At 34.1% G+C, this 14,874-nt stretch overlaps 1 protein-coding gene across 2 annotated transcripts in view; it reads right to left on the bottom strand.

The window, feature by feature from the left end:
• ranbp3a (RAN binding protein 3a) overlaps positions 1-14,874 on the bottom strand; it is a 1,280,039-nt gene that overhangs the window by 614,614 nt on the left and 650,551 nt on the right. The window lies entirely within an intron of this gene.

Below are 14,874 nucleotides of genomic sequence, written 5' to 3'. Positions count from 1 at the left end.
TTAATGAATTATATGCAAACGTTTAGATGATTGGTGTACAATACAATCGTTAAAATACATTTTTATTAATCACTTATTATGTAAAATACATTTTTTTAATAACAAGTACAGAATGACACAGTATATACAACAATATATGCCAGAGTGTACATAAAAAACATTCAGTGCTCAAAAATCTTATATTCCTTAAGAATATTACAAGTCTTCTTTGCTTTTTTTATTAACAATGTTCTCCAAACTTGTGCAATAGTCCATACCGTGCATTCACACGGGGCTTTAGCGTCAACATTTGACCGATGGCGTGTCTGAAGTTAGGACTGACGTGATCGTCATAGCAGCGTCAGCCAATGAAGTTAGTCCGCAATCGGCTCTTGTCTGAGCTGAGGTATTTGCATAAAGCGATCTGATTGGCTGACAGTTTCGTTGGAGCTTAAAAAGTTGAGAATTATTCAACTTCTGCAGCGAGCAATGCTGCTAAATTGGTGCCGACAATCCACAATGCAGTCCACCAATTCAAAGTGAATGGGAAGCGTTAACGTCCCATGTGAATGGGGTGTTAGTCTCTTGAAGGAAATAAACAAAATTTGGCTTGGATCCAGACCTTTTTTTTTTTGTAGGCTATATGAAATGTTCCCAAAATAACAAAAAGTTGTACTAGAAAGGTTTTTTTATTTGTTTTTTTTTTTCTATGTATTGACATAATGTGTACTAATTAAAAAATGTTGTAGCTTGAACACAATATTTGTTTTCCTTCTAAGAAAATTGTTCACATCCAACCAGAAAGTCCTTGTGTATATTTAATCACAAAACATATGGACATTGTCCATGCAACAAAAATCACAAGAAATAATCAATATCCAAATTAAATCTCTAAAATCTCCTTTGCTGGATATTTATGTAAAATTTTAAATGTAACATTTTAACCAAACTTACAAAACTGTTTCTATGTTGTTGTTTTTGTGTGTGTGTGTGTGTGTGTGTGTGTGTGTGTGTGTGTGTGTGTGTGTGTGTGTGTAAGCAAGTATTTTGCAGTATTTTAAAAATACTCAAAATGTCTCTGTCAACATGTTTAAACAATTTTATTTGATTTACAAAAATCACACGAATGGCCATTTTACATCTATCACATCCATAGCAAAGCTTTTTCCTCATAAATTTTCCTCAAAAATATTAAATAAAATCAATCATGCTTGTTCTATAGTAATCCAACTCTTACCCTTTTGATGATCTTTTTTTCCGATCTGTTTAGTTTAACTCACAGAATTTATACAACCCTGCTCTAAACTTTCACACTTTTTTGGTCACATCCATAATGCATGTTTATTTTCCTCATTTAAAGTACAAACATTTTTTTTTACAGATTTTTCTGCTCCCATAACTCTGTGGTTACTGTTTTGAAAGATGTTTCAATATCATGTTAACATCTACTTTCTCTGTGAATTTATGTTTTGAGTTTTTACTGCAAATGTCACATCCGTAACGCTGGAATTGCTCTTATACAATATATTTCATAAGAACACCGAGCTTGTTTCCAATTTATATTTATAATACATTGTTGCATTTTAAAATATATAACTGTATCACTTGCTATAATATTTCTAATATATTTATTAGTATAACTTTGTTGAATAATTTCAATATCTCCTTAAAAAAGGGTTTCTTTAACAGGGTAAAATACATAACTACTTAATATAAATCACCATGGACTTGCAGTTATGAAGCCTAATTTATTGTACAGGCTTTATACACTTGTATAAATGATGTAGGCCCAATATATAATTGACAACATGGTCACTTTTTGCCACAATATGCGTTCCAAATGAACACATTTAGATGAATTCTAGATTTGTTCACGATCAGGGAGCCGTGACCACTGCGTAGGGAGCCTGTGAAGTGAGCGTAGCTATGGTCAGCAGCATTACATTGTCGTAAAGACTGTGTTAAGTTGTGTGTCTGTGTGTCAAGTTCACCGTTCAGCCCACCTTGTGCGTAGCGGAGAATCTCACTGCGTTGAGTTGAGCTGTGGCGTGGGCGTAGCTGTGACAGTGACGCTTGATCACTGCTGAGGGGGATTGCCTCGAGAGTGGGCGGAAAACTGAGACCGCGAAAAAGTAAGCAGAGAAGCGCGCTCTCCGTCTAGTGGAACGTTGTCGTGCGGTTACCATGACGCCGATAGTGGGTGAATCCCGCCCTTTCTCGCAGTTTTTACCTCTGTCTTGGTATTTTTTTGAGGTAAACTGAGTGATTCCAGAGGTTTGTGTATGTCTTTGTTGTGGATGCGAGGGCAGTAGATGTGGTTTAAGAGATCTTCATGTTGTGCTGTCCTCTGACATATACTTTACAGCTGCTATACCTGACACATGATTGATGACAGTGTTTCTGAGGTCTCTGGACATTTCTTGAGGGCTTTGCTGTCAGTCATGCTTGTTGTTGCTGTCTTAATTTATTTATGTAGTTTTTGGTATCACTTGCAACAACATGGCCACTAATTTGAGTATAAGTAAACTTATGTTGGAGTTAGGGTTAATGTATACTTATAAGTTGACTTGTAGCCTGTTTGCTAATTATTTTAGTCAGTATATGTCTAATGGTTGAGCAGTGTCAGCAGACATTAAAGGGATAATCACACAAAACTGAAAATACCACCATTATTTACTCATAATTCAGTTGTTGCAAACCCGTTTAAGTTTCTTTTTTATTGAACACTAAATACATGGTATCTGCAGGGTCTTACAAATTCTTAAAATGTCTTAAATCTTTTTTTACAGGTCTTAATTTTCCTTTGTTTGTGTGTAGCTACCTAATCTAGCCATTATCACCCCAATATCAATAAAAAAATAACTTTTTAATTTTAAAATAGCATTTAATTACTTTCCTTACAGTAACATTTGTTTAAAAGTTCTCAATTTATTTACTGCTGAAGATACTGACCTGAACTAGATTTTTTTTTTTTATTAAATTATTACTGTTGTTTTAATAAATGATCTAAATTATATAAAAAATTTTATTGGGCAAGTGAAAATCTTTTCCAACTGGGATATACGAAAAAAAATCCTTGGCATTTAGCCCTGTATGAGTCAAAAATTTCATTTGCAATGGTCTTAAAAATGACTTAAAATGTCTTAAATTTGGTGAATCCTGCAGAAACCCTAAGTCATTTTTTAAAATCGTGCATCTGTAATCATTGACTTCCGTTGTATGTTTTTTTCCCAATATGAAAGTTACTGGATACAGCTTTCTAACATCCTTCAGAATATCTTTTTTGTGTTAAACAGAAAAAATGAAACTTATTCCAGTTTGGAACCACTTGAAGGTGAGTTATAGTGCGTAAATTTTTAATTTTGAGCAAGCTATCCTTTTAAGCAGAGTCTATTAATAATAACAATAATAATAAAACAATTTTTATTACTATTATACTATTATTTTGTTTTTAATACAGAGATCTTGATATTATTTTGACCACTGAAATGCAACCATGTCATTTGAAACTTTATTCAAACCCATCTTAACTAATTGAAAGAGTAATTATTTGTTGTCGCTAATTATGATTTTAAACAGCTGACAATTGTGACCCTGGACCACAAAACCACTCATAAGTGCCAATTTGTCAAGATTTATAACTCATCAGAAAGCTAAAAACATATGCTTTTTTGTTGTATAATAGGCAAATATTTGGCAGAAATATTTTATAATTTAGAATCTGAGAGTGCAAAAGAAAAACTAATCGAAATGGAGAAAATTGACTTTAAATATGTAGTAAGAAGTACACATGTAGTCCTTAGCAATGCACATTACTAATATTTTTTTTTAGATAAATTACAGTATGTAAATTAAATACAATGTATTTACATAACATGATCCTTGCCTAATATTCCAATAATTTTTAAATAAAAGGAAAATCAATCATTTGGACCCATACAAAGTATTTTTATTTAATAGATTTTGTAGTCAAATGCTAAAATACAAACATTTCAACTTCCAAACTCAACATTCATCAAGATAATTCAATAGTACAGCATTATTTCAGAAGTGTTTTATATTGAAACATTTAATACTCTATATTTACAGTATTCATTAAGCAGACACTTTTATTCAAAGCTAACAATAAAGGACACAAAACATCATAAACGCATAATCATGAGCAGCTAGCATTTGTGTTCACATATCTGAATAGTTATGACCTAATAAACAGACCAATATAGCTAAATGTATGTGTTTAATTTTGTACCACAAAACTTTTATATACATATTTTGGCAAAACTTGCAGCTCACTTTCAGTTTTGTAATGAAGGTGCAACTTCTTAATTCCCTAAATCTGACACTGAACTACAGTTTCAAAGTGAGCTTTTCTACATTAATTGCTGAATTACTGTTAACTGCCTGATTTCAGATATCATTATTATTATTATGTGTAGCATATCTAATTTGGCTTGACCTTTGCAAAAAAAAAAGTTGTTTAAAAACCAGTGATCTCTGAACATGCTTTCAGGAGTTCACACTTAGCTCATGATTTATATATAGCTTGTTTGGCATGCTATCCCGGGATATAGCCCTGAGCTCAAGACATCCTCGAGCCCAGAGCTCCCCCCTTTTGCAGGGTGAGGGGAGATTGAGCTATGGTCGATCTTAAACTCCCCCGCTGCTGAGGCCAAGGTGAACTTCCTGACAGTAAGACATTATAAAAAAGATTTAGGCTTATTTTATCTATAATTTAGAGCACATTTGAATTGTGGGAGGAAACGAGGGAACCCGGGGGAAACCCACGCAGACACGGGGAGAATATGCAAACTCCACACAGAAACACCAGGTGGCCCAGCGAGGAGCCAACGACATTGGTATTCTTGCTGTGAGGCAACAGTGCTAGTCACTGAGCCACCGTGCCGCCCATTTTGGATAAAGGTGGAAGAAGGGGAGGAGGGGGGTTTCTTCCAGAAGAAGATAGCTGTAGAAAGGAAATGAGGATATATATATATAATGACTTAGGATCCTCTGATTGGAGGATCATGATTAGTTAATGTGGACCAGCTGGGTCAATCATGAGCACATGCTCCTCTCGAAATTAGTTTAAAATTAAACCACTTAAAAATATCTACAATTTTAAACTCTGGAGCAGTTCAGTTTTCCTCTTTTTTCCCCCTGCATCAGTCTCATTTACCAGAACGTGTATTATGAACCTGCGTGCGATTGCACTCTCTTGCACAATGTTTTTGCAGTAAATCAGATGACACCATTTGTTAGCATAGAGATTGCACCTCAGCACTTCATGTTACTCCAGATTGCTTTACATTGATCAATAAATGCCCAAATGACACAGCAGGAGGTGCATTCTGTTGGCTAGAGAAAAACAGCAGAGAAAGGAGGGGTGAGCAGTAGAGAGATATTTACAGATAGTACTGGAAGTCATGTGGTATTTCCACTAGAGGACCCACTACTTCCTGGTTTCTGCTGAAGCTCCGCCTATGTCCTAATATGGTCTCTTTTGAGAGTAGAATCCACATTGCGTCATGACGGAAATTATGCAGTTCTTTCTTTCTCATCCCCTCCCCGTTTGCCTATCCACACTGTTTTTGCTCTCTGAGTGTCTGTCTGTTCTCTCAAGCACTGCCTTTACAAGCTGCTGCTTGTTCTTTTGTACAGTTCGTCCTGCCCTTGCATATTATTTGACACATTCTGGCAAATTTATTGCTAGGACACTATAAATATTGAACTTGCATCTTCTGTTATTGAAATAAAAATCTTGCAAACACATTGTTGCAATGTGTGCATTAAATAATATTGTTGCACACAAGAAGGGTATCGCACAGAAGTAAGATAAGGGATTAACCTGGGATTCTGAGGCTGATTTTAGCCTTGACTCAGTTGCATGAAAGCAGGCTAAATTAAGTTAGGCTAGTATCTAGATTTATTCTTTGCGCCTGCTCCAGCGCAGGCTGACAACAGGCTAAGATTAATTCTAGTGGTTTATTTGTTAGTTCCGTTGTCAATGCTGCTAGAAATTAATGTGCTCTACAGTCACTCCATGCTCTTGGGTATTTACATATATTTTCCAACTATTATAATAAAAAACAAGTATGTTTAATTTTATTAGCAGATATTTTATATAGTATGTTCATATATATCCGTTTCAGATTTAAATATAACGGAGATATAGATAAGAAAGATGAAAAAAAAAAAGATGAATGATTAGAGAAAAAATAGACATATACAGTGCTCACATAAATGTAAATGGCCCCTTTTAAAAAAATTTTTTTTTTATCTATTTCTCTGAATATAGACAATAATATGTTGTGCATTTAAACAAAATCATTTTATTTAACAGTTATTTATTATTATTTGTTAAAATAAGACTTTTTTTTTTAACTAACAACTTTAAAAATAGAACGATAATACATTTAAATTTGATAGGGATATTGCAAAAAAAAAATAACAAACTAGTAAATATCAACAATTGTATTTTTAATGCTTTATATATATATATATATATATATATATATATATATATATATATATATATATATATATATATATATATATATATATATATATATATATATATGAGCAATATCACACAAGTGGCACTGGTGGGGAGGCTTGAGTTGGCACAAGGCCACTAACAGAGTGCCTTAGGGTCCCACATGTGACAGTATACATTCATATCTCAATGCCACGAGTGTGATATTGCATTTATACAACAGTTTGACGGCATAATTGTGTATATAAAACAGAAAATCAAACACAGAGAGTCTAAAAATCATTTTGTACAAGGAACTACTTTCTTCTGCCATTTATTTACATCTGCAGCTGACGTCAGAACTGCATAAATCATTGCACATTCACAAATGTCACTTAAGAGCTAGTGTGATAATGATTCTCTAGCATAATGTCTAAAGTGATGACAAAATAGATGGATTTGCTCAGATTTTTAAAAGATTATATGGCTGAACGGCATGAAATGCCATGAGTCTAGAGACATTTCCCAGTATTTCTCTCAGACGCACCTGGTCTAGCTGATCAAGCTCTTACTAGGCTTTCTAGAAACATCCGTGCAGGTGTGTTAAGGCAAGTTAGAGCTAAAATCTGCAGGACACCGTCCCTCCAGGACCGAATTTGGACACCTATAGATGAAGATTAAATAAACTTAATAAAATGAACAGATAAAATAGAATAGTGTTTGACAGCCTGATCTCATGAGAAAACGTAAGTATTTTACATTTTGCCAGTTTAGTGGCTAATTCGTATGAATTCGTTTGAGTTCAGTCGTATGAAATGGTACGATTTTAAAAAGGAGGCGTGGCACCTAACCCCACCCCTAACCCCAACCGTCATTGGGGGACGAGCAAATCGTACTAAATTGTACGAATTAGATCGTACGAATTCATACGAATTAGCCACTAAATGAAAAAGTTACGAATTGCCGTGAGATTGTGTTGTGTTTGATGTAATCTTCACGATAATTTCATTAGAAACATGAACGTCTACTCGTCACATTTAAGACAAAGTGTATGATTTAATTTGTTAAAACGTCTCACCTCATATGTTCCTGTTAATACACTGAATTAAAAGTAATAGGAGTTCCCAGATTGGTGGGCGAGAGTGGTGTTTTTAATCTCGTTCCCAGGTTTTATCCAAATCTGCATCATTGATTCTGTGATCGATCCTGTGGTCTGTTAACAAATACCGCCAATGTGCTCCTATCCTGGCTATCTACATCAGACTTGACATAGTGGCTTGTTCTCATCCTGGATCAGCAAACGTACAAGGTACTAAGCCAGGAGGACCTGATTAAATTAGATCAAGCTGCACTTTTTCTGTTATCCTGGCTTTCTTGATTGCACTTTTGTGCAAAACCCCTAACGCATTGTCTGAGTAATGCAATTAAATAAAGTAGTGCATAATGCATTGATTTAATCAATTTGACAATGAAAAACATGTTAATCATCTATGAAACTGGCCAATGTGCATTATAATGACCACTGATTAAAATATCTAAACTAGTGTTGCATTAGTCATGCATATAATTACCTTCAAGAGCAAAGAAATGAAAATGAGATGAGTAAGTCATGGTATTTACGACGAGTCATTGAAAACGTGAGTTCTGTAATCTGTCACTTGTGTTTTCCAGCTGCGGCTTTCTTTTTAAAGTGAGAGTTTTTCTAGAAAACCATAGATGTAGATTAATGCTTATGACTGTGACATGATGGTGAATTTTCAGGCTGCCACGTCATAGTACGCATACAGGGATGCTTTGTTTTTTTGTGTGTAACCTGATTGTAAACACTCACTTGCACTGCCCGTCAGCATCGCCCACTTACTGAGTGGGCCTTGGATGGCTCTGGTGGTTTTTGTATGGGAGACCTTTAAAAAGCCCACATGCATGCACACACATGCGCAACTCTTATTTGCACCTCTATAATGTTTGCTTTCACATTCAAATCAGATAAAAGGGAATGCCTGGACAAATATGAAAATGATTTGCAAGAGGAAAAGGCATGAATGAGGTGTTTGGTCGGGTTGTTTTAGACTTGTTATTCACCTCTGGAGCTTGCAGAGAAACAGAAAAAAAATGTGTATGCGTGGATTAACGCCCTTTAACCGGACTCACATCAACAGCGCTGAACTTTAGAAGCATCAAGCTACTGCGTTACCCCTGGTGCTGCATTGCACAGTCTAGCACAATGTGCAAAGTTCACACAGAGTCATCTTTTACCCTATTTACTGACCTTTCTGTGTGCAGTCAACAATTACCCTTCGGTTTACCCTACGGTCTATGCTACGAGAATATAAAAACATACACTCTAAAAAATATTGTTTAGACAAAACAAAAAAAAATTAACGCAACAGTTTGCATTAATATATTTAAGTTACGACAACATCTGACAAAATGAGGTTCAGACAACAAACTTTATTGTTAGCCAAATCTTTTCCTCTTCAATCAGAGGCATTTTTACTTAGCATAAACTCCATTTTTTTAAGTTGAGAACTCAAAAAAATAAGTTGTTTCACATAGTTTTTTTAATTAAAATTGAAAACAAATCCAGTGTTTTGTGCGTAATTGCATGGTTTTAAGTTTAGAACCTAGAGTAGCTGTAATTGTTCAATTTTTTAAAGCAAATTTACTGTTCATGCTTGTTTGAAATACATTTAACAACAGCATTTTTGTTTTTCAGTAATTTTTTTTTTAATATAAAACAGGTTTTTATTGTTTTACAAAACAAAAACATGTAGTGTTCCATATTATCAGTATAAAAACCAGCAAAAAACATCAGTGAAAAAATAAAAAACAACTCCATTAGTGTGGAAAAATTGAGTTATCAACCCAATTTCTTTGGGTTGCTACAAGTTAAATATTGTTTAAAAGTAAGTGACATCTTTGTTAACTTAAATTAGCCGAATTTTTAAATTGATGTAATTTTCAATATTTTCCTGTTTTGAAAACTTAATAAAATTATTCTGGCAATTTAAAAGTCTTGATCTAATCAGCATTTTAGAATTTTTAAGCTACAATACTGTATTAAACTATGTAGTGGTAACAGACCTCTTGAGTTATTTTTTAGAGTGAGACTGATGCTGTTCATATCTTTTGTTGATACTTTAAATAGCCTTGATATATTATTACTATTATTTTCCCAGAGATGGGTTGCGGCTGGAAGGGCATCCGCTGCGTAAAAACTTGCTGGATAAGTTGGCGGTTCATTCCGCTGTGGCGACCCCGGATTAATAAAGGGACTAAGCCGACAAGAAAATGAATGAATGAAGGAATGTATTATTATTATTCATAGGCGCCTTAAATGACACCCAAGGACACATTAAAAGAAAACAATCAGCATTAAAGAAACACTGTCTGATATTATGATGATTCTAACTGCTGTTGCAATTGGGCTTGGTTCTGGGGACTATTCTTAGATGCTTCATAATATTAATGTGCTTGCTGCAACTATGTTACAACAGCAACATGTAAGACATTATTACGTCAGAGTGAGAGTAAAGTTCCTAACTATATTGGCCTTGAAAAAAGCAACTTATTTTTTTTCCATTGGCCTTAGTACATGATTTAACTACAGAAACTGCAGTCAACCTTTAAATAGGAAAATTATTACAACTTTTTAGTCATTTTTCAATAAGAAACTAATGGTCTAATCCAAGGCAATGATCTATGCTAAGCTAAGCTAAAAGTGCTCCCGCCAGATCTGGAGGCCGGCTGATTGGTTAAAAAAAAAATGGTAAAACTAAACTCTACTGGGGAAATAAGGCTATTTTTAAATAATAATAATAATAAGTGTTCCTAGGGATAACAACCACCTACATGTACATTATTCTGATTATTACATGGTTGCTTGCCACAAAATTAAACTATTAAGCACAAAACATTGAGCAGAGCTGAACTCTTTAATTTAATGCTAAGCTCAATGTTCCAAATACAATGTTTAAATACACTATGACCAGTGGCTTCGCAATTTTTTTTTTCTTTGTTCCTTTTTCCACCTGAGGATACTTATCCCAAGGCCTCTGGAGATTGTGACCTGTGATGAGATATTGGCAAATGCTGTTTCACGAAAAACGAAAGCAGCAAAAAAAAAAAAAAAAAAAACATACCTCCTGGAACGTATTTTGCAACCTCCAGAAATGTATATAGGGGTACGTGTCGATAATAAGCCTGGGTTGCAAATCTTGGAATGTCAATCAATCAATCAAAATTCAAATCAATCAAATATTCCAGTAAGACATGTAATATACAGCAAAAAACATCTGAAAAAAAAATGTTATGAAGGGCCAAAAACCAAACTTGATTGAGGCTAGTGAACCAAATGCTAATGTAGTTGCCATTAGCAATTACCTAATTTATTTAATAAAATTTAAAAACGACTAGAAAACATTGCTATATTTTAGCTAATACAGTATTTTTTACATTTTATAATGAACCTAATACAGTAAAAACAACAATCTCACTTATAGCAGAATTACAGTAGTTTTTGTCAATTGACAGTGTTTGACTTTTAGTTTGCTTTTTTGTAGGTTCGCAGTAAAACAATAGAGGTTATGCATGACGATCAAGGTGTTAAAGGCATTCACCCCAACATCATTCTCAATCAGGGATTGTGGGCCAAATCAAAGCTTACAATTGACCAACTTTGGCCAACGTGCCCTACTTTTAGCATCTCTGCATTAAAGCCTGCCTAAAAAATTGGTCAAGATTTAAAAACAATAAGACTTTCACTATTCTGCACATCATGTGATAAAGAGTTCCCGCCTAAAACCCCCATAGTACAGCAAAAGTATATTATAGACATGCATATTATATTTATCACATAATCCATATGGAAAACAGCCATTTAATAATTGATGCAGTACAATAACTTTTATAGTAAAACATTTCTAAGGCTTTCATAGGTTATAATGCTGTTATGCTGTGTAAAGAGGTTAAGGAAGTAAATAACTTGAAGTTAAGCTCAACCTCATATTATTATTATCAGTTATTATTTTGCATTATTTATACAGGTTTGATAGTTATGCCCAGTTGGCATCTTTATTTCTAAGACATTCGCTCCCTCTCACATCCTCCCATCCACCTGTGCTGAGCATCTGGAGTCTGCCAGGATCCCTGGGCACTATGCCCGGGTCAACACTTTGTGTTCCCAGAGTGCAGCTCAGATAACTGCTGTATGCTAGATCTGTCTGCACGAGCCTGTTTGAGGGATTAGATGCCCTTATGCACCACAGCTGAGGTCAGTTTTGATGCTTTGCAAAGATTTGCCTAGAAAAGCCATAACATGATCTAAACTAAAACCACTAACATTTAACCTACTGGCTTTTCTTTCTTGAACATTTCTCAAATGAAAGAGTGAGGGGGGGTGGCGGGGGAATAGATACTGGGCTGCAGTGCATATGCAAATTCCCGGCTCAAGGGAAGTTTTCTTCCTCAACAAGTGAGCAAAGTTCATCCCAAAGAATAGCTATTTGCATAAAAATCTGCCATGGTTATTTGCATATAGAATGTTTTGCAGTTCATTGGTGCACATTGGATGATAATTTTTAAATAAATTAAATAATGTCAATAAAAAATACTATATTAAAAGCTAATAGTTGAGTAAACTCCTTGCCTTAAAATGATTAAATAAATGATCTGTGCACACTTATAAAAATTAAGTTAAGTCAACTTAGTTCCAAGTCACACGCACTTTTTGAAGTGCCAACTTGTCGGTTTTAAGACAGCAGCTTCACTCACGTTTTTAAGTGTGTGAACTAATCACTCTTAAATTGCTGCTAAACTTGTATCTTTTGAAAAAGCAATCATTCTAAAACTCTGAGTCATGACCCACTGGATAATTTCAAGATTAACAGCATTATTTACAAAATAAGTATAATCATACTTTTGTCAGAGCAGATACTTACAACACCTTCACATCGTGAATCATTATTAGCAAAAATAATACATTTAAAAAATAAAATTCCTACATGCACAACGCAATTCACATTTACAAAATCCAATTTGTCAATTGTAAACACAATATTCGTGAATTCACAAGCAAAAATCATAAATATTTTCACCAAATGAATTGAATTTCCATATGTTTGAGTTGTGTGTTGAATTTACGATTTGGATTTGTGTATTTTTGAATCCTGTTTTGAAATAACACTTGGATTTTTGTCTTTTTGAATCGTATTTTAAGTTTACGAATTGGATTTGTGTATTTTTGAATCGTGTTTTGAATTTATGAATTGGATTCAAATTCAAGTTTTGAATTTACAAATTGGATTTGCTTTTTTTCAATTTTGTTTAGAATTTACACATGGATTTGTGTATTTTTTAATTGTGTTTTTAATTTCACAAATTGTATTTGCAAACTTTTAAATCGTGTTTTAAGTTTATGAATTGGATTTGGGTACTTTTGAATCGTGTTTTGAATTTTTACAAATTGGATTTACATAGTTTTGAATCGTATTTTGAATTTAGGAATTGCATTTGCTTGTTTTTCAATTGTGTTTTGAATTTACACATGGATTTGTGTATTTTTGAATTGTGTTTTTTTTAATTTTATGAATTCGATTTGCATACTTTTGAATCATGTTTTAAATTTACAAATTGGATTTGTGTATTCTTGAATCATGTTTTGAGTCTACAAATTAGATTTTGCAAAAGTTAATTGTGCCGTGGATGTATTAATTTTATTTAGTAAATCTATTATTTGAGACTGATCTGGCTCAATACAGAGCTGTCTCTTGGATTCATCCATATTTCATGAATGCAGCATAACTCATCAAGATAATGCAGTCTGTTAAAAATCATCCTGGGAATTGCCTGTACCAGCACGTCCTTCCAGTCTCTGTTCTCACACTTTTGTGGGAAGTACATTTTCACACGCGCTTTTTTTTTTTTTCCTCCATAGGGAACAAAGCTTTCCCTGAATCCCAGTATTCTCTTTAGGTGGGTACATGCAGTTTCTGCCTGCAGGCTAGAGTTCTTTCTCTGCCTGGCTTGCTTGACCCGTTTCTCCTGCTGGAGTCCCGGAGAAACAGGTTTCTGTTCCTGTTAACCAGTCTGACTTTAAGGATCTGAGGACTCGTGCATGAATGTAGATAATAGAATAAAAAATGAAACTCATTCCTGCTGTAACGGACAGAAAGTGCTATTGTGGGTTTAACTGAGCAGGCCTGTTCTGTGAGCCATCTTTAAACAAAACTATTGTTTTGAAAGCATATAAGTGCTTAGTTATGCTTGGAATTCATATCTCTGTCCAGCACACAATACCACAATGTACAGTTCAGGTGGAGTTTCTGTAAATGTTTCGCTCTTGTGGTTTATGTCTTTCATGGAATGCTGTTTATGGAAACTGTGAGACCACATTGCTTGGGTGTTGTGGTTGTTAAGCGAATGCTCACGTCAGAAGGGCCATTAAGTCTCTAGGATATACTGACCCATTAATATGGCTTTCTCAATGTCAAGTGCATGAGGGTGTTATAGTTTGATTGGTATATTTGTAAAGGTGTTTTGTATAGACCATTTTAATGTGGTCATGTCATTAGCCCATAAACATTTCCGGCTTGTTATCAAACTGTAACAAGAGGCAATTCAATCATAACATAACGTTAAAACAGCTATCAAACCATTATTTATCAATACATGGCTCTTTTTGGATTTTCGGAAGCTACAGAAATAAAAAATGTAAAATCGGAAGTTGAGACCATTGTTTTACATTGTTTACATCCCTCAAAATTTTCAGTTTAGCTGTCTTCAAAGTGTTTCGGAGCAAACTTCAAACCTAATTCGACATCTGGGAAGGGAAATGCTTCATTCTCAAATGAAATTCCCAATTGTGCAAATTTCTGTTGAAATTAATGTATAATCTCACACAACTATTGAAAGCATGGAGGCTTGTATACAGTACATAGAAACTTCTGTGTGTATACATGATATTTTGCCAAATGTTGGAAACCTGTAACCATTGACTTCCATCTGTTTTTCTACGGATGTCAATGGTCACAGGTTTCAAATAGGGCTGCACAAGATATCATCTCAGCATTGATATTGCAACGTGCGCATTCGCAATAGTCACATCGCAAAATATGTAATGTTGAGTATGAATAATAGTTGACCAGGAGCTACAGAATTGTATTTAATTACTGCATTCATGCGTAATATATATTATTTGTGCAAAAACAATTTGTCTTGTTTCTAGTCCAAACATCGACATTTCAAAGCTTTTTATTTTATTTTGCTTGGCCCACTCACAGAGTTTTGTTTGATTTAAAAAAAAACTTGAAAGTAAATAAAACATTTTAAAAGTTGAAAACAAGACAATTTTTTTACTTGATCCAAGTATTTTTTAGATATTTGGACTAAAAACGAGACAAAAGCAAAGTAAGAAAAGCATGTTT

This window comes from Danio rerio, chromosome 11 (assembly GCF_052040795.2).
Source record: "Danio rerio strain M-AB ecotype USA chromosome 11, GRCz13ab, whole genome shotgun sequence".
Classification (NCBI taxonomy): domain Eukaryota; kingdom Metazoa; phylum Chordata; class Actinopteri; order Cypriniformes; family Danionidae; genus Danio; species Danio rerio.
The sequence above is the reverse complement of the archived record's forward strand: the minus strand, read 5'-3'. Positions and strand labels throughout refer to the sequence as shown.